This window comes from Ambystoma mexicanum, chromosome 4p (assembly GCF_040938575.1).
Source record: "Ambystoma mexicanum isolate Mex_15411 chromosome 4p, UKY_AmexF1_1, whole genome shotgun sequence".
NCBI classification, from domain to species: Eukaryota; Metazoa; Chordata; class Amphibia; order Caudata; family Ambystomatidae; genus Ambystoma; species Ambystoma mexicanum.
Window position 1 is genome coordinate 292,128,739 of NC_090927.1, and position 25,848 is coordinate 292,154,586.

A 25,848-nucleotide genomic window follows, 5' to 3' on the forward strand; every position below is an offset into this window, starting at 1 on the left:
CACTACTACCATGTCACTCTTCCTCATCGATGTCCTCCACTACCAGAACATAACTGTTCTTCATCACAGTACCCCAATACCACCAGCTAAGTTTTGCTCTTCACAGCCCTCCACTATCATCACATTACTCTTTCTTGTCACAATACCCCACTACCAACATATCACTCTTCTTCATCACAGTACCTCACTACCACCAACTTACGTTTCACTTCACAGCCCCACACTACCACGTAACTATTTGTCACAGTATCTCGCCACCATCTGACTCTTCCTCATCACAATCCCTCCACTACCATCAGCACACTATTCCTTGTCAAAGACCCGCACTAGAACCACCTCACTCTTACTCATCACAGTTCCCCACTACCACCCTGCCAGTCTTCCTCATCACAGTACCTCACTACCACCATGTCACTCTTCCTCATCACAGTACCCCACTACCACCATGTCGCTCTTCCTCAGCACAGCACCACAATACTACCACATCATACCTTATCATTTTATCCCACTACAACCAACTTCCTATTCCTTATGACTGTCCCCCACTACCACCACCACACTCTTCCTCATCACAGTTCACCACTAGCACCACATCACTCTTCCTCGTATCTCACTACCAGCATGACAATCGTCCTTGCCATAGTAACCCACTAATTCCAACTCTTCCTCATCACAGTATCCCACCAGCACCAACTCACTCTTCCTCCTTATAGACCTCCACTGCCATCTCATCACTCATCACTCATCGTCATCACCATACCCCACTGCCACCATGTCACTCTTCCTCATCACATACCACACTAGCACTAAGTCACTCTTCCTTTTCACAGTACCCCACTACCACTAGCTCACTGTTTTCCTACTACCACCATGTCACTCTTCCTTGTCACAGTATCCCACCAGCACCAACTCACTCTTCCTCTTTACAGCCCTCCACTGCCATCTCATCACTCATCCTCATCACCGTACCCCACTGCCACCACATCACTCTTCCATGTCACTTACCTCACTAACACTAACTCACTCTTCCTTGTCACAGTAACCAACTACCACTATCTCACTGTTCCTCATCACAGTCCACCACTACCACCATGTCACTCATCCTGATCACAGTACCCCACTACCACCATGTCGACCACCATGTCTTTCTTCCTCAGCACAGTACCACAATATTACCATATAATACAATATTGTTCTATTCCACTACAACCAACTCACTATTCCTCATTACTGTCCCCCACTACCATCACACGCTCTTCCTCATCACAGTCTGCCACTACAACCACATCACTCTACCTCATCACAGTATCCCACTACCACCATGGCAATCTTCCTGCCATAGTAATCCACTAAGATCAACTCACTCTTCCTCGTCACAGTACCCCACTACAATTACTTCACACTTCCTCATCACAGTATCCCACTACCACCAACTCACTCTTCAATTTGATCATAAAAGAAACAACTGATATGATCACCTACTAATTGGGAGCATGAGGGATGTATCAGAGAAGGGGGGTACGAAGGGTTCTTTAGCTACCTTAAAAAGTTCATGTGAGGATCTTTATAGCCCTCCACTGCCATCTCATCATTCTTTAACATCACCATACCCCACTACCACCATGTCACTCTTCCTCATCACATACCTCACTAGTACTAGCTCACTCTTCCTTGTCACAGTACTCCACTACCACTACCTCGCTGTGCCTCATCACAGTGCCCCACTACCACTATGCCACTCTTCCTTGTCACAATATCCCACTACCCCAACTCACTCTTCCCCTTTGCAGCCCCCCACTACCATCACATCACACTTCCTCATCACAGTCCCTCAATACCAGCATGTTAATCTTCCTCATTACAGTACTCCGCTTCCACCACCTCACTCCTCCTCATCACAGTCCTCCACGACCACCACTTCACTCTTCTTCTTCGTATCCCACTTCCACCATGCCACTCTTCCTTGTCATAATACCACACTACCACCACCACCTCACTTTTCCTTGCCACAGTCCCTCACTACAACCATGTCACCCTTCCTCATCAAAGTCCCCCGAAAGCTCCTTACTCACTCTTTCATATCACAGTCCCAAACTACCCCACCTCACTCCTCCTCTTCACAGTGCATCATTAGTAATACCTTATTATCAAGTGGACACAACAAAATAATAAATACTTGATAAACACAATGTTGCATAGCTCAAGAATAGATATTGATTAAAAAAAAACGATTTTACATCAGTTATGTTATCAGAATAAATGTCAGCATAGCAGTTGGTGAGAGGTAAAGCATAACAAAACCATTGCAATTCAGTTAAGGAACAGTTAAGGTGAATAAGTTTAGTGCAACAAAAAAATATAGTTGAAGCACTGTTAAAGTGAAGCAATCTGATGCAACAAAACCCTTTAATTCAGTGAAAAACACAATAGTTGAAGTGATTTTAAGGGGTCGATTTGATGCAACAAAAACCCTGGCAGGTGTAGGAAGCTATGTCCTCTTATCTATGATGGTCCAATTGTGCAGCCCCTAAGCATAATGGTGACATCACAAACGACATCACTGATGACCTCTCATATAACATCACTTAAGGCATCATCATTGATATCACTGGTACGGCAGTTCATGCTTGCAAGTAGGGGAAATGCAATATTTAAAATGTATGTTTCTGCATGTAAGGGTGGATTCAAGTGCAAAGCTTGATTGGAGATTGCATTTAAAAATAATGTCCATTTATCACCATGGTATTCTTACACAGCGGAGTTACTCTGTACTGAATGAGCATTTACCATGATGAGATACTATAGGACCTTTATCACTCTGTTCTAAAAACATTCCCTGATGCAACAATTACATTTGGGTAGTACAGTTATAACTTTGCACCAGACCACCAAAGAATACAACAAACATGAGAAGGATTTGTTTATAAAATCAGTGTATATATACTTACTATCAGTAAAACAAATCAATAGATATGACTTGACATGTGAAATGGTAAAGGTTAGGACAGGGGGTCTGCAAGGTTCAACAATGTTAAAACACACTTTGAGGTTGTGGTGAGACATGGCTATCAGGATTAGAGTAGCTAATGTACTGGACGGACGAAAGGTGTAATCGTTTTAGTGCCAGGGTTTGAAGTCAGCATTTCGCTACATGTTTTGGACTATGTCTCACAAGATCCCTCACCATTGCCAATGCTGGGTAGGACTAGTGGAGGTTATAATGCAAAACCTGGAGATCCAAAGCTTGCAGACTCCCACTGTATTGAATCTGAAATTGTAGATTGCTAAGTGCAAAAACAACATTCTGTAGTTCCCCAACCACTATTTACAATGCTTGACAAATGTTTTTGGACCTTCATAAAAGATAGGGTATCTTGCATCTGTGCTATATCTTCAAATAAAGTCCAGAATGTTTTTCAATGCTGGTAGTTAACGGTGAGGTCACTGGGAAAGCCATTGATGATGTCCAACCTGATTTTTCATTTGATGCCATCACTGATGTCCTAAGTGATGTCATGTGTGATGTCATCAGTGATGTCATTTGTTGTGTCATAGTGTGCTAAGAGGTGGCGCAATGGAGCCTCAGAGTTAAAGTGGTGTAGCTTCCAACACCTGCACAATTTCAGAGGTTTTATGGCATTAAATCAGCCCAATGTAGATGTATGACCAAAGTAAACCCAGCATTTACTCCTTACTACACGGAAATGAGGAGGCAGTGGACTGTGAAGTAAGAAGGGGTTTGGGGAGGGGTAGGGTTGTGTGTGTATGTGTCTGTGTGTTTATGGCGTGCCTGTGTGTGTGTAAGTATGTTGGGCAGTGGAATGATTGGCTGGGGTAGCAAAGCAGGTGACTGGGCTTGATGGGAGAGGTGCAGGGGAGCGAAAGTCGGTTGTCTGGCTGTCCTCTGCATCAGGAGCGGAGAGAGGGAAGGGGGCGCAGAAAGAGAAGGATGTTACCCCGCAGCACTGTAATCTCCCGGGCTTCTATGAAATCGGCCTCCTGGGAAACTTTGTAGAACCCATGGTAGTGCAGGTATGTAAGTAAAATAAACAGTGCGATATGTTGCGCTAGTAATCCATAGGTTTGGGTTTAGGAAACTGCTTTTAAGTTTACAGAACATACGCTATTTGTTCCATTCTCATATGCTCTCACACAAATGACTGCATTTCAAACTCTCTCTGGCAAGATAGTTACATTCAAAATCAAAGAACATGAAAATGCAATTTTCTGAAGGAAAGCATACTAACCCCCAATCCTTCTTCTGTAGATAGTTAAATACACAGATAATATTAACTGAAGGTATACATTAGTTATACAGCTGATTGCATGCATTTATCAATGCATATATGATGTCAGCACCAAAAGAGAATTAAGAATAATAATCAGAGAACATCTCAGCAGTATCTACAACAATGACTTACACTAGCAAAATCAACATCAGCTGGACAATAAGAAGGCCACAAGATTCCTGGAATTGTGATGGTCCAGGAAATGGTGAGAAAATGGAGAGAAAATTGAGAGAGAGGAGGTGACAGGAAGGTGCTACTATGTGAAAGGTAAGGGCTCACTATTTTTAATCAGAGATCATACAAGACTGGTAAAATCGGAATGCCTGTATTTAAATTTGACAAACCCAATACATTGCTACTACTATCTTGACTTTCAGGATTACAGCTTGTGAATTTTAACCAAACTTCCAAAGAACGAGATGTTAGAAAAAAGAAACAATTCTAACAATGTACACTCATCATCATGCATGTGAGTGACCTAATTGTTTCACATTTTAGACCTAAGTCTCACTTTGGCTGCACATAAATAAATCAGTTTATCCTGTAGACTATATAAATATGCAGGAAAATACATTCTCAGTGACTGCAGATAACTGATTCTTGTTTTTCCTGTGATTTTTGATGAGGTTTTCAGTGTCGCTTTTCACTCAACCTTGTTCTGACACCTGCCCTCTGCCAGTCAGGGGGTGTATTTCAGCTTGTGCTAATATATTGAAGATGGCAGAGTGCTACATTGAGTGCAGTTGGTGGCACCTTTTGAGAGAACTAAGCCTAAGTATTCTTGTAACTGCTGCGCCCGGCTACCCCTGGGTTTGGAGCGCATTATCAAATAATAAACTAAACTAAACTAAACTAAACTCTGTGTTTCCTGGAGGTAGGACTTTGGACAGTGGTCTCGAGCTACTGACTAATACAGAAGCCGGCGCAGAGCGCCGTTGGGAGTGCTGCATTGAGTGCAGTTGTCAGCAATTCGCGGCTGAACCATGGTACGTGTCTTATTATTTATTCCCGGTACTAAAATACATGGATATATGCACTTATAATCTCTGAAGAAAGACAACTCACACAGCGAACAAAGCTACCGCAAGGACATTAACAGGCAATATCGCCCCCCTTGCAACATTGCAAACAATTAGATGACCTTCCCTCCTCCTACCTGCAATGGATGCAAGCTCTCCAACAATTTGCTTGACCAAGCCTTCTAGTTTGCTCAGCAGCAATATGCACAGCCCCCCTACGGGTGAATGCATTCCGTACATTGCGACAGGCGGTGGGGTGCCTGAGCCATGGATTACACAGCTAAGCGGACCACCATGGAAAGTGCCCAAGCATAACAAAAAACAGCACATTGCTCTGGATACACAGCTAAGGGCTGTTACAGCCAGACATCTAGCAGACGACTCTAGGAGTACTGCTCTTTGCAGTAATGTGATTCCCCTAATAGAGAATATCATCACAGAACTAGATGTGAGTATATCATCCGTCATAGTCAGGGAAATGGAGAGAGACGTTAATCAAGCCCAGATAGAGGAAGACCCTAAGGTAGCTTACTCAGAGTCTGTAGAAAAAACTAAATGTGCCCCAAGAGTAAAAAGTTGGGGCATATTAATAAAAAAATCATTGATAATTCAGTCACACCAGTTAGGAAAATAACTGATGTCTATTTACCAAAGGGAACAAGCACAGCTCAGTATAGAAGGGAACCCCCCAAGCAATGACAAGGAACATGACATGGTTACTGATAATATTTTCAGTATCTTTGAGTTAATTGACGTGAATGAAAGTGAGGAAAGCGCAATGATCGTTGCAGACAACTCGATTAATTCAGAAATCTTTGCCTCATTTATAACAGATCATGAAATACGTTTCAGCAATGAACAACTGAATACGTCATCGTCTTTATCGAGTTCTATGGGTTATCCACACCTCAGTTGTACGATAATATTCATATGGAAGTCATAGCTCATACTCTCATTCTTAGCGAAATAAGACTGAAATTATAAAGAAATTATTTAAACAAACAAGGAAATATATCAAAAATGCTTGAACCAAGCCTAATGTTCAAAAACACAACTTCCTGTGTGCAAGTGGTTACTGAAACATCAGACATTCCGAAGGGGTCCGACAGAAAAAGGGATAAAGAGCAAGTTCCAAAACAGCCAAATCCCTTCTCTTGCCTACAAAAAACGAAACAAAAAACAAAAATGAAATGGGGTGAACACAAGAAATTCTCGAAAAGTTCTTAGAGGCTTCCACCTGAACAAGGCAGATTCATCCCAAGCATAAATAAGGAGTTCAGTTGCACCAGAGAGGGAAGTCCTAGACCCATTGAAGAACATGTAACCACTCCCAAAAAAGTGGTTCTGAAAAACCCAAGGAGAAAACAAAATGAGGTGAGGTCATAACAACTTTAACTGTTTCTACTCAGGCTCATTCCAGTATGCAATGCAGACCTGTCCAGTTTAACAAAGAAGTTACCTGGTCCCACATAATTGTTTCATCCAAACTCAAATGGACAAGGGTGTCACAGACACGAAGGCCATCGAACCGACTAGCCCCAAGTGAGGGATGGGCACAGACCATGTGTCATGCCAAATATCACCACATACCTGTCACATTCCCAAACAAAAACAATTGGTCATTGGTCATGCAAAGCAATTGTGACTTGAATTTGTGTTTGGGAGGGATAACCAAATTAAATTTAACAGAGCCAACATTTCAAAACTTTTTTATGAGATTCCTAAATTGTGCTCGATTTTTTTGAGAAACATAGACCTGATGGTCTTCTTTAAAAGTGAAAGAACAGACATTGTGGTGATAACTATTTATTTAGCAATTGCCTTTAAAATGATAGTCATCGAAGATCAGGCCCTAAGGCAGATGATCTTTGATTTATCGCCCTTCTATGGACTTCAAGAGCTGAATAGGATCACAACTAGAAATAACAATACAAATCTATTTGATGAAAGAAATCAACATAAAATCAACTATAACAATCTTCAAATGAAATGCTCAATTTTACCAAACAGACACCAAATAGACAAAGGGTTGTACAAATTATGAATCCAAAATTAGATGATAATCAAGGGATAGTAGACTGGTGTTGACTGTCAAATTTTATTTCTGCAGAAAATCACCATTTTGCAAATAGCAGAGGGGGTAGATAATTTGAGGATCCGCAAAGATCAGCTCTCCTGTCTTTCATGGAACACGAGGGGTGATTACCAGTAAAATCACAATCTAGACTTGTGCACCAAAGTAATCCAAAACTCTGCCATATTGTACTTCTACACAAAGTATGGCTAGTTTCACAAATTACAAAAGATGCTTATAAAAGCTTCCAAAAACTAGCCACCAGAGTTAATGGAGGTAAACACTCTGGTGTACTTATTATCAACATTAAAACAAGTTTAACTGGAGTTCTTAAATATTGCGGATAAATACTAGGGGAGCAGTTGCAATCAAACTTGCTGGCAGTTCTAATTGATCATTACTACAAAGATACTTGAATCCTTACTAAGCTGTGCTCTACAAAGATCCTGCCAGTAGTGCTTTAGAGATTTGGTCCTTGGGACTACAGATCGAGATCGCTAGATTAGAAGTGAGTATTCTAAGAAAACTTGTAAGACTGCCTAAACATACCCTTATAGAAATTACTGATTTGGAATTAAATGTTCTACCAATAAAAGAGAGAATAGAACTGAGCTGCCTGAACATTTTTGGAAATGGTTAATGTTCGACGGACTTGCTAATGGGCTGCTCTTCAAAGTTTTTTTAAGCAGAATTTTCTTCACGCAGTCCAGTTATTTGGGACAAATATAGATGGTGGCAGACAAATGGAATGATAGAGTTACAGTGGGCCTCATTACGAGTTTGGAGGTAGCCATGGCGCTATTAGTGCCATGGCTGCCTCCAAAATCGTGTCCGGGTCCGTGGTCTGTGATTGAGGAATTACCGGGTCATTCCGACCTTGAAAGACCCGGTAATTCCTCATGCACAGAACCATTCCCCATTCCCATTTGATCCCCCATTTATTGGCAGCTGCTGCTTCTCCTGTCGCGATCCAATCAAGCTCTTTTACTTTGTTCAGCACTTTCACCGGGCTGGTTTTAAGTACCTCTTCGTCCAAGGCAACATCTTCTAAAGTTTCCAAGTTCTGTTTTGTCCACCGATTTAACATCTTACAACTTAAACCCAAACTTCCCTGTAAAATGAGATTGTAGATTGAGGGTTTTTCTGACAGCTGGCATTTTTGAAAAAGCATCAAATAATTGCATTTGACTGTGGCCGCTAGAGATAGAAGGCTTAGTTCTTTCCTAATGCAGACTATCGAAGAGCAGTTTGGGAGACCAAGTACCTTTCTCCAAAATAGAGCCTCCAGTTTAGGCCATAGTGACGTAGGAGTATTGGGCATTGCATCTGCTCCATAGGTCAGCGCTGGTACTACTTTCATTTTATAAAAGTTTAGCACAGGAATCAGTGAGAAGCGGCCACATTTTTTGTCAATTGCACATCCTTGGGCCGCTAGTTTTTTTTGTTTCTTTCAGGAACTTTTGCATGGCTGTCTCGTTCTTAGAATTATCAAGTATCACTCCTAAGTATCTGAACTCACATACTTTTTCTATCTGTCTTCCATCCAGTCCCAGTTTTATTTTTTCCCTTCTTTTTGTACCTGCGGACACGATCAAGAATTTAGTTTTGTTTTTGTTGATCTCCAAGTTGTTTTTTGTCATGTATTTCTGTAGGTTGCTAAACTGGTGTTGCAGACCTATCGGTGTGTAATTGAGGAGTATCAATTCGTCCGCATACAAAGCCCATTAATGGGGGTTTTATCCATTTTTGGAGGAAAACAGCGGAGCTCTGTGTCTGAGTCTTTAATGTCTCCTATGAAAGCCAGAAACAGGGCTGGTGCCAACGGGCATCCCAGCTTTACTCCTCTTAGGGTTGGAATTTGTCCTGAGAGTAGGCCTTGTTGGTCTAGTCGCACTCTCAAGTTTGTCTCCGTGTACAAGGCTTTAATAGGTACCAGTAGTGAAATGGGGCAGTTCCAAGTTGTTAATTTCTCCCAAAGGAACGACCTGTCCACACGGTCAAAAGCTTGAGTGAGGTCCACGAAAACAATAAATATCCGCGGGCCCCCTTCTAAGACTTGTTCTTCAGGATATTTATCGTCAAGATGCTAGCTGCTGTTCCTAGGTTTTTCTTGAACCATGTTTGCAGGTAGTCTTCACACGGCACCGTTTTTGCCCATGCCTTAAATGTATTTAAGATCATAAACCCAAACACCTTTCCAATGCAGTCCAATAAAGCAATCGGTCGGTAGTTGGCCAGTTCGCTCTTTTTCGTTTTTTATAGATTGGCACCACCGTTGCCAATTTCCACGATGGAGGGACCGATTTTAGCTCAGCACATCTTCGAAATATGTTACTCAGGAGATCTGCCCATTCTGTCGGATGGGCCTTTAAGTCCATGTTCATAATTCCATCGGGCCCTGGCGCTCTAGAATTCTTGAGGATCCTAATCGGCCGAATTATCTCTTCTTTGTCGTCTAAGCAGGCCTATTCTGGCGAGCCTGTGCTCTGGTTTGAGGTTGAATTGTTCTTTGGGAGTTGAAACAAAGTTCTAAAGAAGTAAACCCATGATGCTTCTTCTATGCTGGTTAGTATAGATGATTCTTCTGTTGGGCTAGTTGAGCTCAAGAGAGACCAAAATTCTCTACTTCTATTACCGCTTATGGTTTTTTGGATGTTTTCTGCATCTTTCTTATACAACGCAATATGATGGTTTTTGAGCCATGATTTATATCTCTGCGTGGCCCACCTCTATCACTGCTGGGTTAGCCCTTACAGGGCCTAATAGTTTGGCTTCTCTCTTTACTTTTCTTAATTCTTTTCTTTTGTCTACCAACATTTTATCAAACACATGTCTTTTTGGGCCTGAACTGATTTGTTTGCGCTGTGTCTTTTTGTAGATCGCGAGTAAAGGCAAATAGCCGATCTGTCTTGAAGCTTCTGAGTGGTGTTGGGCTAAGTATTTGAACTTCAAATCACTTCTTGCAGCGGCCGACATTTTTAATCTTGAGCCTTGGTTGTTTATCTCCAAGTACGAGATAGATTTCGTAGTTGTAATGAGCTTTGCTGGCCAAGTGATGCACTGCAAGTTATGGTCACTTGCAGCAGATCGTATCACCTCAAACGAAGTTATGGTTTGTGCTAGTTGGCCCGTTGCAAAGATGTAATCAATTGTTGCACTTGATGATTCTCGTTCCTACGTCAGCAGAGTATTTTCGTTTAGTAGCACCTCGTCTATGTTATGGAGCTCTCGTGATGTCATTAGATTTATCCATGCTGCTCCTCTTAAGTCTGCTGCCGAAACCTTGTTGGTTAAGTGGGCTCCCTCAATTCTCCATTTGCAGTCGAATTGATAACTCCACATATCAATAGATGCAGAGCCAGGTGTGTTGCTGTCGCCTCATCAATAGCGTTTTCAATCATCCTAAGGAATTGACAGGAGTCAACTGTTGCTGTGTTCCAATGTGTATTCATGATAGCGATCGTTGTCTCTGTTTCCCTTGTTCTGTTGTATTCTGCATTCGCCCATACTGCCTTAATCATCATTAGAGATTGGTTACTTGTTAGCATTTCAGCTGAAGATATTCCACAGCCATGACGTATAGCCATCAAAATTCCTGATGAGGAGCGACCCAAGAGGCCCTTTTTTGCTGGAGATAAGAAGATTTCATAGCCGTCTAGTGATGGAGGCTCTGTCAACTAGGTCTCTTGTAGACAAAGGACATCATAGTCCACCAGTTTGATGTCGCTTGGAGCTGTCAAGTCTGCGTGTCCCCTTGTGTTCCATGAGCATAGCTTGATTTCCTTTGTTGACTTGTTTGAAGTTGTGTTTACTTGTTTGCTATGCTCGGTGATCGAGGATTGCTATCTTTTTAGTTGTGTTGACAAGACTTTCGGTAGCCAGGACCACAGGCTTTGTGTAGTACATTTCTTGCCAAAGTTTTCTCCAGTGTCCTGTTTTCCAAGTATCACTTGGCTACTGGTTCTTTTGGTTTCAAGCCGGACCGGAGAAAGTGCCCGTTTGTAGTTCTTTACGCTGTTCAGTCTGATTTTGTCAGCAACTGGCGAGGCCTGGCTGCTTCGCTCTTTTGATCGGGACTTTGATTGTTTTATTCTGCGACGATCTCTTGTATTTCTATGTGCACTGCTTTTCTTATTTGCTATGAAGAGCTCATTTTGGGTCTCCCACCTTTTTTCACGAACGTGTTTGTGTAAGACGGTTTCTTGTCTTTGTGTTACACCAGCCATACAGTTGACTAAGTTCTTCCTTGACTTCATATTCACCTTTCTAGTGGATTCAGTCAGGTCATAGCCCATTTTCAATAGGCTTTTAGTTTCCTCTTTTAATTGTCATTGTACGGTTGAAGAAGCAATGTACAAATGTGCTAAAGCTTTCTGTTTTCTTTGACTCGGGTCCACAATATGTAAATCATCTGATTTTATGCAATTTCAGTTTGGAATATAACTAAATAGGGATAGTACCGAGCTTCGGTTGAGGATGACTTTGTCGTTATTTCCCTCAATTTGCTCCAATTTTAGAATCCATCTAGTGGTGTCCTTTTTCTTATTGACTTTATTATAAATCTCTTTTTTTGTTATGTAGTGGGTTCTTACTGGGCTAGTAGGAAGGTTCCGGTGATTTGATGACCCTCTGTGAGATATGAGACTCTTTTTATTTTCTCTATACGACGGTGGTGACTTTGAAAGTCTCTTGTGTTGTTGCCTCGTGTAGTCCCTACATTTTCTTGTGGATTCATGCACCCTAGAAGCCCTGGGTTTCCAGGGTTGTTCTACGCAATGTGAGGCGTGTTATTTCGATTCCCACTCCCTTCTGATTTTCTTTCCTGATCTTCTTGAGAGTGATTTGCTTTTTCTTCCTTTCGCCCCTTTTTTCTTGATCAGGGATTTGATCTGTCTAGCTTGTTCCTGGGGCGGCTTGTGCGCCTTTTTCTGCCCTTTCTTCTGAGGACGGTTTGTCGTCAAGGTGTAGGCTCATATTCATCAGGTCGTCGCTCTTCAAAAATGTGTCTATTGTTTTCGGCGAATTTTGAGCAGGTGTAATTGGTTCCACTATTATAGTTTCTGCTAGTGCACATGTCATACCACCTATGTGGGCATGGTTCACTTTTTATCTCATTTCTTTAGGAGGGTCCTTGCGGAATCGATTTAGTGTAAAGTCTGGTTCCAGCTCTTTGGTGTTTATGGGCCTCCCAGGTTTTTCCAAATTTTTCTTTTCGTTTCTGGGGGGAAATTTTCCTTTAGTGTTCAAAGTTAGATCGATCATAGTTGTTGTTTGTGACCCTATCTCTTTAGTGGTCACTGGTGGAGCAAGTTGTTCCTGTGAATCCGATGTAGGCTTAGGTGACGATTCTTGGATTCAAAGCTGTCTGTTTACTTTGTTATCCAGGGCCATGATGTAAGCTTCTAAGAAGGTAACCTTGCCAAGCATCGTGGCCTGTATTGATGTGTGATCCTTCAAGGTGTCACTGACCCCTTCGTACAGCTTCATGAGCGGCGCTAATGCGATTATTACTGTCGACATTATCGATACCATGTCAGGTTTCTTTGTCGGAGTAGCCCCCAGATTTGGATGTGATGTCTTCCTTTCGAAGGTGAATCCATCCAGAGTGGAGAAGGTGCTGACCGTTGAGAGCTGGGTGTTCTATGTGGTTCCAGCGAGTTTCTAAGACTTGCGGCCACGTTTAAGGGGACCAGAGGGCTTGTTCGCTACGTGATCTCTGAAGGTTCACTCTTTCAGATGTCGGGCTTTCACTCCTTTGCAATCTGTTTTTTTGTAGCGGCTCATTGGCTCCGGCTCCCCCCTGACGTACCATATTTTCTGCATGGTGCTAGAGTTTCAGCTTGGTCTCTCATGACTCGCCACTGCAGTCCTGTCCCGCTCCCAGCCCCACACCCGACGAGGCCCCGCTTGTCACTCCCCACGTCGGCCCCCCTTCCTGGATTGACAGGGGAGGACACAGAGGCTGAAGGCTCTGTCAGGCGCGGTCGGGCGGACGCGGGTCGAGTGCGCCTCCGACTCCTCCATAACCGCCACCTCCACCAGGGACTCACCCCGCCTTGGATGCGGAGCTGCACAGTGGCAATGTACAGATCAAGTCGAGGTCCGATGCCGAATCAAGGTTTTACCTTTCAGCGTAGCAGTTGGTTGAGTGCCATTCATCGGTTTAGTTCCTTCTTCCATCCGCTTTTTCTCAACTGTTACACGTGGGTGGGCACTACGAAGCCAATGTCCTTCTTCCCTTCTTGGGCTGGAGAGATGGTAGTAGAGTGCATTATTACCCTACCAGCCCTTCCTGCAGGACTGCAGGACTGTCATTCTCCGTCACTCCACGGCCGTCCGCGGTTCCAGGTGGTACTAGGACTGTGGGTCCACCCACCAGTACTGAGGTAGAAGAAAGACTCAGGCAGAGTCAGCAAAGGGTTTGAGTAACGAAGTGCAGTCTCCCCAGCAGATGCAGGACTGTCACTCTCCGTCACTCCGCGGCCGCTCCGTGGTTCCAGGCGGTATTAGTACTTTGGGTCCACCCACCAAGACTGAGGTAGAAGAAAGACTCAGGCAGAGTCAGCAAAGGGTTTGAGTAACGAAGTGCAGTCTCCCCAGCAGATGCAGTACTTTCATTTTATCTACCTTCTATGGTCATACTTTTAAACAATCTAGTATGGTCAATCATGGCAGCTAATAGTTCAACTACTAGAACGTTTAGGAGAGGGAATAGGGAACACATTTCTCTGACATTAGTATGCAATTCCACTATAGGTGCTTCATCTAGTGCCTTCATTAGTGATCGGAATGGTCCCATGAGACCCATCTCATCCAGTACTGCAAAAATGATTCCCAATTGGACCTCACCATAGGACTTTTTGGCATCCATTGGTAGTGGGCCATGGTCGTATTCTTCCATTCCCCAAATTATATTCAGTAATCACTTGACAGTGTCAGGGGAGTGATGCACCTTAATCAATTTGTAGATCCTGGTTGATGAGGTTGTGAAGATCCAATCCACTATAGAGGCCAAGTATTTCAGCAATAGCTCGGCATCAGTGCTGATTAAATAGGCTAGCATACACTACAAGTTACTGCAAACTCATTTAGTGAGAGTGGAAGCCCATTGCTAGAAGAACATTTCAATTTGTTGCACCAATGTGGCAGACAATTCTTTCATTAACTGTTTAAAAAGATCAATTGTGAAGTCAGCATTGGCTTTCCTCCTTTAAGACCTAGTATTGCTGCCTCCCCCTCACCCACTGCTTTAGCGGTATTACACAACTCCTATTCTGTCTGTGTTACAATTGGGAGTGCTAAATCATCCAGTAAAGCCCCTTTATCCACATAACTTTCTAATTGGGATGCACCATATAGGGTTTGGTTATATTGAGTAAAAACATAGTTGATTCAGTTCTCACCTGATACCAGTGAACCATCAAACTCTCAAATTTATTTCAACTTGTATTTTTTATATTTGTGTTTAATATAGTGCAAACCTAGCTCTGGAACAACCAAGCACTGTACATGCATTAGAGCGAACAAGATGTGTCCATTAACAAGACAATCCCAGACAGGTGGTACATTTTGGATAGCGTATCCTAAGTCACACCAGGAAATTCCTTAAAACGCAAGTTCTTAAGCTCTTTTTGGAACTGCAGGAACATTGGACCAGTCCTGATCACAACTGGGATGGCATTCCAGTACACTTGGCCAATCAATCAATCCGTAATTTATATAGCGCAAAAAGACCTGCACCATTAGGCATCCGGGTGCACAAAATGCAACAGGAAGCATTGCAAAAGGTTTTAGGAAAACCATAGGTCTTTAAGTGTGCCGTAAAAAGGTAAAGATCGTCATTTGTTTCAAGAAGAGGAAGGGAGTTCCATAGTTTTGGATGCACTGCAGAAAAGGCATGTCTGCCACATTGCTCCAGGCGATAATTTGGAACTTTCAGCAGAGATCGAGAGGCGAAGCATAAAGGCCAGCTGGGACAATAGGGAATAACGTTTTCCTGTATAGTGTGAAAGCCTCTACCTTGAAGTGCTCGGTGTATGATACAGAAAGATTTAAACTGGATCCGGGCCCCAACCAGTTCAGATTGCGTCGGGCAGAGAACACTGGCATACCATGAGGAATGCCTCTTGCCAGGCAGACAGCTGCATTTTGAAGCACTAGTTACTTGTTCAATGGATATTCCAGTTGGGCTAAGCAGACAGCATTGCAGTAGTCGAGGTTACCATTTATCATGGAAGCGACGTCCTTGGCACGAAAGCGAGAGGGAATGTAGGGAAGTATTTCAGTTGTTTCAGTTTAAGAAAACCAGTGCTACAAATGGAGCTGACTTGGGCCTCCAATGAAAGGGCTGCAGAAATGTTCATGCCCAGATTGTTTACCTTTTTCACAGGGGAGGGCAGAGGAGCAAGGTCTGGTGGCTGAAGTCTGGTGTCCGAGGCAGGAGAACTCACCACTAAAACCTCTGTTTCCCCCATTTAGCTTTAACCAATTTTGACCCATCCAATTGCTAACCGCTTCTAAATAGATTATCAGCTAGCTTGCAGTACAGTCTTGTTCAAGATCCAACCAAAATAAAATCTGTGTATCACCCAGGTAGCAAAAAAATTGAAAATTAAAAGAACGAATGATAGAAACCAGGGGTTGAATATACATTTTGTCATTTTATAAAGAAGGTGGGAAGTGCCGAACACTGAGGGGCTTCATTACTAACATTACTAACAGCCACTGGAGAGGATCTTAAAGGAAGACATTGAAATAGATTGTTGCCGAGAATCCTGAAAAGATTTAAACCAGTTGTAAACACTATCAGTTATACGCAATCTGGTCAAAAGAATTGCATGATCAATGGTATCAAAGACGGTTACAGGTCTAACAAAACAAGGCCTGCCACTCCGCCTTGATCTCTGATCCGAGCTAGATCCTCTAACACTGAAACCAGTACAGATTCAAAGCAGGAGAAGGACTGATGTTACTTTGTTATGATGCCCACAAAGCATATACCATAATTCCAGTATATCTATCCCCTTCCTAAAAAAAGGAATGTTGCAGTTGAGAAATCTTTTCGGATTTACATGTAATCACCTTTTTAAATTGAGACCAATTAACTTTCTTTATATTTTGGATGAGCCCATGTGTTTACGTTTTTGCTTCATTGGATCTATTTGAGATGGCACTCCTGCAATTGAAATAATTTCAATTCAGACACCATCAAGTACATGCATTGGCCCATGAGAAAGTCTTTTGGAGTATCCCAAGTACATACATCGATATTTCTAGAGTTATATTGGAATTCCCCAGTTCTTTCTGAGAGATTGTGTTTAATATCGCTATACTTAAGCATAGCCAGTTTCAAGCGCTATCTTGGCAGGGATCTGGGAGCTACAGGATGTATCAACAACCTCATAGAAAAGGGCCAGATATAACCATTGGTAAGATATTAACACCTGATCATGTTAGGATGCCAATTATTGTTCAATAACCGTATATCTAATCCCGAATATATGGCACGAGGCCCTGAGTAAAAGATACAATGCTTTCTTTTCTCCACTGACACTACACTCTATGTGTCTAGTTCATCATAGAGTGAATGACAGTGAGCATTTTGTAACTGTGTTTGTGGGACATTTTAGGTTGCGATCATAAAATAATTGAAACCACCTCATCAAGAGGTCTCTTCAAATATTCTCCATATTGAGTTGGTATAGAGCCCTACTAGGAGATCATTCACAAGGTGAGTCCTAGAACACCATACTCATCCTATCCTTCCCTACTAGGAGATCATTCACAAGGCAAGTCCTAGAACATCATACTGATCCTATCCGTCCCTACTAGGAGATCATTCACAAGGCGAGTCCTAGAACACCACACTGATCCTATCCTTCCCTACTAGGAGGTCATTCACAAGGTGAGTCCTTGAACACCATACTGATCCTATCCTTCCCTACTAGATCATTCAGAGGTGAGTCCTAGAACACCATACTGATCCTATCCTTCCCTACTAAGAGATCATTCACAAGGCGAGTCCTAGAACACCATACTGATCCTATCCTTCCCTACTAGGCGATCATTCACAAGGCGAGTCCTAGAAAACCGTACTGATCCTATCCTTCCCTACTAGGATATCATTCACAAGGTGAATCCTAGAACACCATACTGATCCTATCCTTCCCTACTAGGAGGTCATTCACAAGGTGAGTCCTTGAACACCATACTGATCCTATCCTTCCCTACTAGATCATTCACAGGCGAGTCCTAGAACACCATACTGATCCTATCCTTCCCTACTAAGAGATCATTCACAAGGCAAGTCCTAGAACACCATACTGATCCTATCCTTCCCTACTAGGAGATCATTCACAAGGTGAGTCCTAGAACACCATACTCATCCTATCCTTCCCTACTAGGAGATCATTCACAAGGTGAATCCTAGAACACCATACTGATCCTATCCTTCCCTACTAGGAGGTCATTCACAAGGTGAGTCCTTGAACACCATACTGATCCTATCCTTCCCTACTAGATCATTCACAGGCGAGTCCTAGAACACCATACTGATCCTATCCTTCCCTACTAAGAGATCATTCACAAGGCAAGTCCTAGAACACCATACTGATCCTATCCTTCCCTACTAGGAGATCATTCACAAGGTGAGTCCTAGAACACCATACTCATCCTATCCTTCCCTACTAGGAGATCATTCACAAGGTGAATCCTAGAACACCATACTGATCCTATCCTTCCCTACTAGGAGATCATTCACAAGGCGAGTCCTAGAACACCATACTGATCCTATCCTTCCCTACTAGGAGGTCAATCACAAGGTGAGTCCTTGAACACCATACTGATCCTATCCTTCCCTACTAGGAGATCATTCACAAGGTGAGTCCTAAAACACCATACTTATCCTATCCTTCCCTACTAGGAGATCATTCACAGGCGAATCCTAGAACACCATACTGATCCTATCCTTCCCTACTAGGAGATCATTCACAAGCCGAGTCCTAGAACACCATGCTGATCCTATTCTTCCCTACTAGGAGATCATTCACAAGGCGAGTCCTAGAACACCAAACTGATCCTATCCTTCCCTACTAGGAGAGCATTCACAAGGTGAGTCCTAGAACACCATACTCATCCTATCCTTCCCTACTAGGAGGTCATTCACAAGGCGAGTCCTAGAACACCATACTGATCCTATCCTTCCCTACTAGGAGATCATTCACAAGGCGAGTCCTAGAACACCATACTCATCCTATCCTTTCACCTTCAAGCATGCATGTAGAGCAATTCATATTTAAGCCTCTTCCATGCTTTACAAGTCTAGATGTGTGGGGTTCTGCATATCCCAGCATAGAATACTCAGAATGTGTTCAGTTTCCTTTCCTGTAGAAATGCTGCATGCTTTTGTTTCTGGCAAGATATGAAGCTCACCATTTAGGATTTGCCCTCTGCATTCATGGGTCTGGGAGTACTATTCCACCTTTCTGTAGTGTTCCTCACTCTCCAGTGGGCTTCATGTATTCCTCACATGCCATGGCAGCCAACCCCACCAACAGGCCCACTGTGGAAATGCCTGACGCCCTCCTTGTTGTCTCTAAGGAGACCACTGATGAGTACCCCCAGAACCTCAGATCCGACTTGCTCCTTGTCTGTTTCAGCATAGGCGCTGATTTGGACAGGCTCCCAATATCTGTAATATCACCTTGATATCTCTTTTGTGCCAGGTGCCATTTTGGGACATTGAAGGTGTGGGGAAATGACCTCCATTCCTCTACTCTGCACCTCATTCTAATTCAATACATGTGATCCTGCACTTGGTGACCAGCTCTCAAGTGGGGGTAGGACCAATGGAATCCAAACTCCTCACCAGGAGGGATCTGCTTAATTTAGCAATTCATGCAGGAAGAAATGTTCTCCCTTGGCAAGCAGATCTACATTGTGCCCAGTGGGTGACACGCGGAATTTGGTAAAAATATGAAAGCCCATAAATCCATTTGCTTTTATATATATAAAAAATCATCATTACGAAACAAATATCCCTGTATCTTTTGGCAGAAACCTCCTAACTAGAGGCTCTGCTGCTACCTGCTACCTGAACCACAATCCTAGAACAAAAGATAAGACCCCAGTCATCTTACTGAAGGTGAGCAATGATTCTGAAATTATGTAGAATTGTATTTGAAAAGTAATTACCACTATCAGAGCAATGATTTGCAACGCTTTTGTAATTTTAGCTACTGAGACTTTCTAAACAAAACAAACTAAAGGTACTCGCTGGAAACAGGGCTGTAAGGAAGGGTCCATTGAAAGATCTTACAGCACAAATCATCTTTGAACACTGGCTAAACCCGACAGGCAGGATAGCTGATTGTTGGCATCTGTCTCTAGTGAGGATTTGCTTTAGCAACATAGGACAGTGCTGCTAGTTAACACGTTGCTGCAACAAGTATTCTGATATAATGAACCATATAAGTAACTCCACGAAAGATTTTTAAGACAGTAATTGTTTCAATGTACAATTTCTAACGTCCTTTTCTTTTGTCGTTTTACTTCTTTTCAGTATCTGACTTTATGTATTCATTTAGTTGACATGTGGGAATCTTATTTTTATCTTTTTTATTTTCAAATGTCATTATTTATGATTGTTGGTCCCATGTTATGTCCTGAAGATTTTTTAAGGAGCAGAACACGTGATGGCATCACTGTATGAATACTTTTCACAACACATTGTGTAACGGGGCTCTACAAATAAACAATCAATTCAATTCAGTGCCAAAAACCCGTGAAAACATATGGGTCACATGCATATGATAACTTTGAGAGCAACACAAAAAGGTTTGTGTGTCAAATAAAATGGTCATCGCACACCCCCTAAGCACAGGGACAACATGGCTGCTAGTCATGTCTATAGTACCTGTTTGGAGTGAGTCCTATATTGCCTAGATGAAGGGTCATACATGTTAACACCGAAGCTGTTTTCACTTTGTAAAGGTCCAAAGTTTTGGCTTTGCTGAAGCTAGTTAGATGCATGTATAAGATTAACAGGCCGATTCATGGAATAATTAGCGCGGCGCAAGTGGGCAAAAACGTGCGATTCGCAGTGGAATAGCGAAAATCGCAGTGCAAGTGCGAAAATCGCACGAAAAGCAGTGCACGTCGATTCATGGAAGGGCGTGCGCGAGAAAACCAGCGGATGTGCGATAAAAAAGTGCGCGGCGCACGTTGGCGCACAGGCCATCTAACAGCGTGCGCCAGGTCACAGCGAAAATCGCACAGGCCACAGCGAAATTCGCACATAGCGCGGCGCACGCAACAAAAGTAGGCGGAACACGGGCGTAACACTCGGAATGGGGAACAACTTGCCAAAACGTGGGCGTCACGGGGGAAGTACAGGGCACAAGTGCGCGGAACGCCCACACGCTCGCCTACAACACGTATTCATGGAATAGAATAGGGCAAAAAAGCGCACGCTCAAACCAGCGCACAGGCACAAACACGACCGCCACAAGAAAGCAGGCGGTAGCATCTCTGCGCCTGTAAGAAATGTGCGCCAAAAGGTGCGCCAACAAATAGCACCTATATACTGCCATGATGAATGTCCCATACTGTGGCCCTCCAGGAAAAATGACGTGCAAAGGGGTACCCACAAACATGGACACCCGCTGACAAAAAATACGTGTGCGTGTACACCGGGGTGCGCGGGAAGTCTCACACGCGATTTCAGCAGGGTACGTGCATCACAGGGGTTCGCGTGAAGTCATTCACGCGATCGGGCCTGGGGGAGCGGGCTACATGTATTTCAGGGGTTCGCGTGAAGTTTCTCATGCGATCGGGCCTGGGTGAGCGTGCTACGTGTATTTCAGGGGTTCGCGTGAACTTTCACACGCGATCGGGCCTGGGGGAGCGGGCTAGGTGCATTTCAGGGGTGCGCGGGAAGTTTTACACGCGAATACCCTGGGCGCGTGTATTTCAGGGGTGCGCGGGAAGTTCCACACGCGAATAGCCTGGGCGCCTGTATTTGAGGGGTGCGCGGGAAGTTCCACACGCAAATAGCCTGTGCGCGTGTATTTCAGGGGTGCGCGGGAAGTTCCACACGCGAATAGCCTGGGCGCCTGTATTTGAGGGGTGCGCGGGAAGTTCCACACGCAAATAGCCTGGGCGCGTGTATTTCAGGGGTGCGCGGGAAGTTCCACACGCGAATAGCCTGGGCGCGTGTATTTCAGGGGTGCGCGGGAAGTTCCACACGCGAATAGCTTGGGCGCCTGTATTTGAGGGGTGCGCGGGAAGTTCCACACGCAAATAGCCTGGGCGCGTGTATTTCAGGGGTGCGCGTGAAGTCATTCACGCGATCGGGCCTGGGGGAGCGGGCTACGTGTATTTCAGGGGTGCGCGCGAAGTTTCTCATGCGATCGGGCCTGGGTGAGCGTGCTACGTGTATTTCAGGGGTTCGCGTGAACTTTCACACGTGATCGGGCCTGGGGGAGCGGGCTACGTGTATTTCAGGGGTGCGCGGGAAGTTCCACACGCGAATAGCCTGTGCGCGTGTATTTCAGGGGTGCGCGGGAAGTTTTACACGCGATTTCTGCACGGTACGTGTATTTCAGGGGTGCCGGGGAGTCCCACATGTGATTTGACAGTGTGGGTCCTCCCAGGTGTACCCTGTACACCCTCCACGGCCCCTGCAGGCAGCCCACACCACAGGGGACTACCCTGCATCCCTGGTCATGTCCCGCAGGCAGCCCACCCAACATGGGCATGCCCCCCAGCAAAGGCACATGTCTCCTTGAACTAATAAACACCAACTCATGTCCCCTTGCACCCCCACCCCCCAGCACTGTGGGGCACCTGCCAGCAGGCCCCCACCCATGTCCAACTCATGTCTCCAACCACCCCCCACCCCCCAGCAGTGCAGGGTCACCCTCCACCAGGCCCCCACTCATGTCCCCCACCACCCCCACCCCCCAGCACTGTGGGGCACCTGCCACCAGGCCCCCACTCATGTCTCCCACCACCCCCCACCCCCCAGCAGTGCAGGGGCACCCTCCACCAGGCCCCCACTCATGTCACCCACCACCCCCACCCCCCAGCCACCAGGGTCACCCTCCATCAGGCCCCCACCCATGTCTCCCACCACCCCCCACCCCCCAGCAGTGCAGGGTCACCCTCCACCAGGCCCCCACTCATGTCCCCCACCACCCCCACCCCCCAGCACTGTGGGGCACCTGCCAGCAGGCCCCCACCCATGTCCAACTCATGTCTCCCACCACCCCCACCCACCATCAGTGCAGGGGCAGCCTCCACCAGGCCCCCACTCATGTCACCCACCACCCCCACCCCCCAGCCACCAGGGTCACCCTCCACCAGGCCCCCACTCATGTCTCCCACCACCCCCCACCCCCCAGCAGTGCAGGGGCACCCTCCACCAGGCCCCCACTCATGTCACCCACCACCCCCAGCCCCCAGCCACCAGGGTCACCCTCCACCAGGCCCCTACCCATGTCTCCCACCACCCCCCACCCCCCAGCAGTGCAGGGTCACCCTCCACCAGGCCCCCACTCATGTCACCCACCACCCCCACCCCCCAGCCACCAGGGTCACCCTCCACCAGGCCCCCACCCATGTCTCCCACCACCCCCCACCCCCCAGCAGTGCAGGGTCACCCTCCACCAGGCCCCCACTCATGTCCCCCACCACCCCCACCCCCCAGCACTGTGGGGCACCTGCCAGCAGGCCCCCACCCATGTCCAACTCATGTCTCCCACCACCCCCACCCACCAGCAGTGCAGGGGCAGCCTCCACCAGGCCCCCACTCATGTCACCCACCACCCCCACCCCCCAGCCACCAGGGTCACCCTCCACCAGGCCCCCACTCATGTCTCCCACCACCCCCCACCCCCCAGCAGTGCAGGGGCACCCTCCACCAGGCCCCCACTCATGTCACCCACCACCCCCAGCCCCCAGCCACCAGGGTCACCCTCCACCAGGCCCCCACCCATGTCTCCCACCACCCCCCACCCCCCAGCAGTGCAGGGTCACCCTCCACCAGGCCCCCACTCATGTCCCCCACCACCCCCACCCCCCAGCACTGTGGGGCACCTGCCAGCAGGCCCCCACCCATGTCCAACTCATGTCTCCCACCACCCCCACCCACTAGCAGTGCAGGGGCAGCCTCCACCAGGCCCCCACTCATGTCACCCACCACCCCCACCCCCCAGCCACCAGGGTCACCCTCCACCAGGCCCCCACTCATGTCTCCCACCACCCCCACCCCCCAGCAGTGCAGGGTCACCCTCCACCGGGCCCCCACTCATGTCCCCCACCACCCCCACCCCCCAGCACTGTGGGGCACCTGCCAGCAGGCCCCCACCCATGTCCAACTCATGTCTCCCACCACCCCCACCCACCAGCAGTGCAGGGGCAGCCTCCACCAGGCCCCCACTCATGTCACCCACCACCCCCACCCCCCAGCCACCAGGGTCACCCTCCACCAGGCCCCCACTCATGTCTCCCACCACCCCCCACCCCCCAGCAGTGCAGGGGCACCCTCCACCAGGCCCCCACTCATGTCTCCCACCACCCCCCACCCCCCAGCAGTGCAGGGGCACCCTCCACCAGGCCCCCACTCATGTCACCCACCACCCCCACCCCCCAGCCACCAGGGTCACCCTCCACCAGGCCCCCACTCATGTCACCCACCACCCCCACCCCCAGCCACCAGGGTCACCCTCCACCAGGCCCCCACTCATGTCTCCCACCACCCCCCACCCCCCAGCAGTGCAGGGGCACCCTCCACCAGGCCCCCACTCATGTCTCCCACCACCCCCCACTCCCCAGCAGTGCAGGGGCACCCTCCACCAGGCCCCCACTCATGTCACCCACCACCCCCACCCCCCAGCCACCAGGGTCACCCTCCACCAGGCCCCCACTCATGTCACCCACCACCCCCACCCCCCAGCCACCAGGGTCACCCTCCACCAGGCCCCCACTCATGTCTCCCACCACCCCCCACCCCCCAGCAGTGCAGGGGCACCCTCCACCAGGCCCCCACTCATGTCTCCCACCACCCCCCACCCCCCAGCAGTGCAGGGGCACCCTCCACCAGGCCCCCACTCATGTCACCCACCATCCCCACCCCCCAGCCACCAGGGTCACCCTCCACCAGGCCCCCACTCATGTCACCCACCACCCCCACCCCCCAGCCACCAGGGTCACCCTCCACCAGGCCCCCACTCATGTCTCCCACCACCCCCCACACCCCAGCAGTGCAGGGGCACCCTCCACCAGGCACCCACACATGTCCCCCTGCCCCCAGGTCCTGAAGATACTCAATCATGGCAGTAATGGCCAGCATACCCAGCACAAACACCCAGGCAAGGATTGCATCCACCCACATAGTGAATGCAATTACATGATACAACCCCAATGGCAAGTCTGTAAATGAACACATGTCCGTCACACACACATACACAATGGGTGCAAGTGAATGTCAAAACCCATATCATGACATGTATGAAACCAATGAGAAAATACCACAAGTGAAAGTTAAAAAAACATGTATTAAAGATGAAAAATAAGTAAAAAAATCAAACATACAACAATGGGGATAACAAAATAAATGGTCCATGTCCGAGAACAAATGTAAAAAAAAAAAAACAAAGTAATCCAAAAACAAATGTCCAAAGCAAAATCATGTGGAAGTAAAATAAAGAATAACCATTTCCTCATGCTGAACACAATAATTAATAAAAAAAAAAAATTCTTCAAAAAGCTAACTATATACAGGAAAATTCCAGGGTCCATGAGCCCAACACCATAAATGAAACCTACTACTACCTAATGAAAATAATATATACAAAAAAGTGGCCATTGTCCGAGCGGTCCAAAAATACAAAAATTAATAAAGGAAACCTAACACTAACTAACTAAATAACTATATACAAAGGCAGCGGGCAAGTCCTGCGGCTCACTCGGTGATGTTGCTGGCCAGGGCATCATCGAACTCCATGTCGATGTCCTGGAGGCGGGACTCTGTCCTGGCCCCGAGGTCTCGCAGGGATAACCCCATGTCCAGCTCAAACCCCCTGCGAGCTTCCTCGAGGCACTCAGCCCGCCTCAACGCCCGACGCATGGAGAACTCCGCCCTGACCATGGTGAGCCGCTCCTCTTCCGCCCGCTGCCGCTCCGCACCTATCCGCGGACCAACTGCTCCCACACGGAAGACACCACCATCCCAGGGTTGCCCTGCCCTCCGGCCGATGCCTGCCCCTCTGATCTTGAAGGCCCCGAGCCATGATGCCTCCCACGTCGAGCCTGCTGCTGCCTCTGACGCCACTGCCTCTGCCAGCACGACGGAATCCAGGCTGATGGAAAACACCGACGACCTGCTGTCACATCTTCCATCTGCTGGGGTCCAGTTGCTGTGTTGTCCACCCCTGCTGGACCTCCGACTCCCAACTGTGGCAGCGAT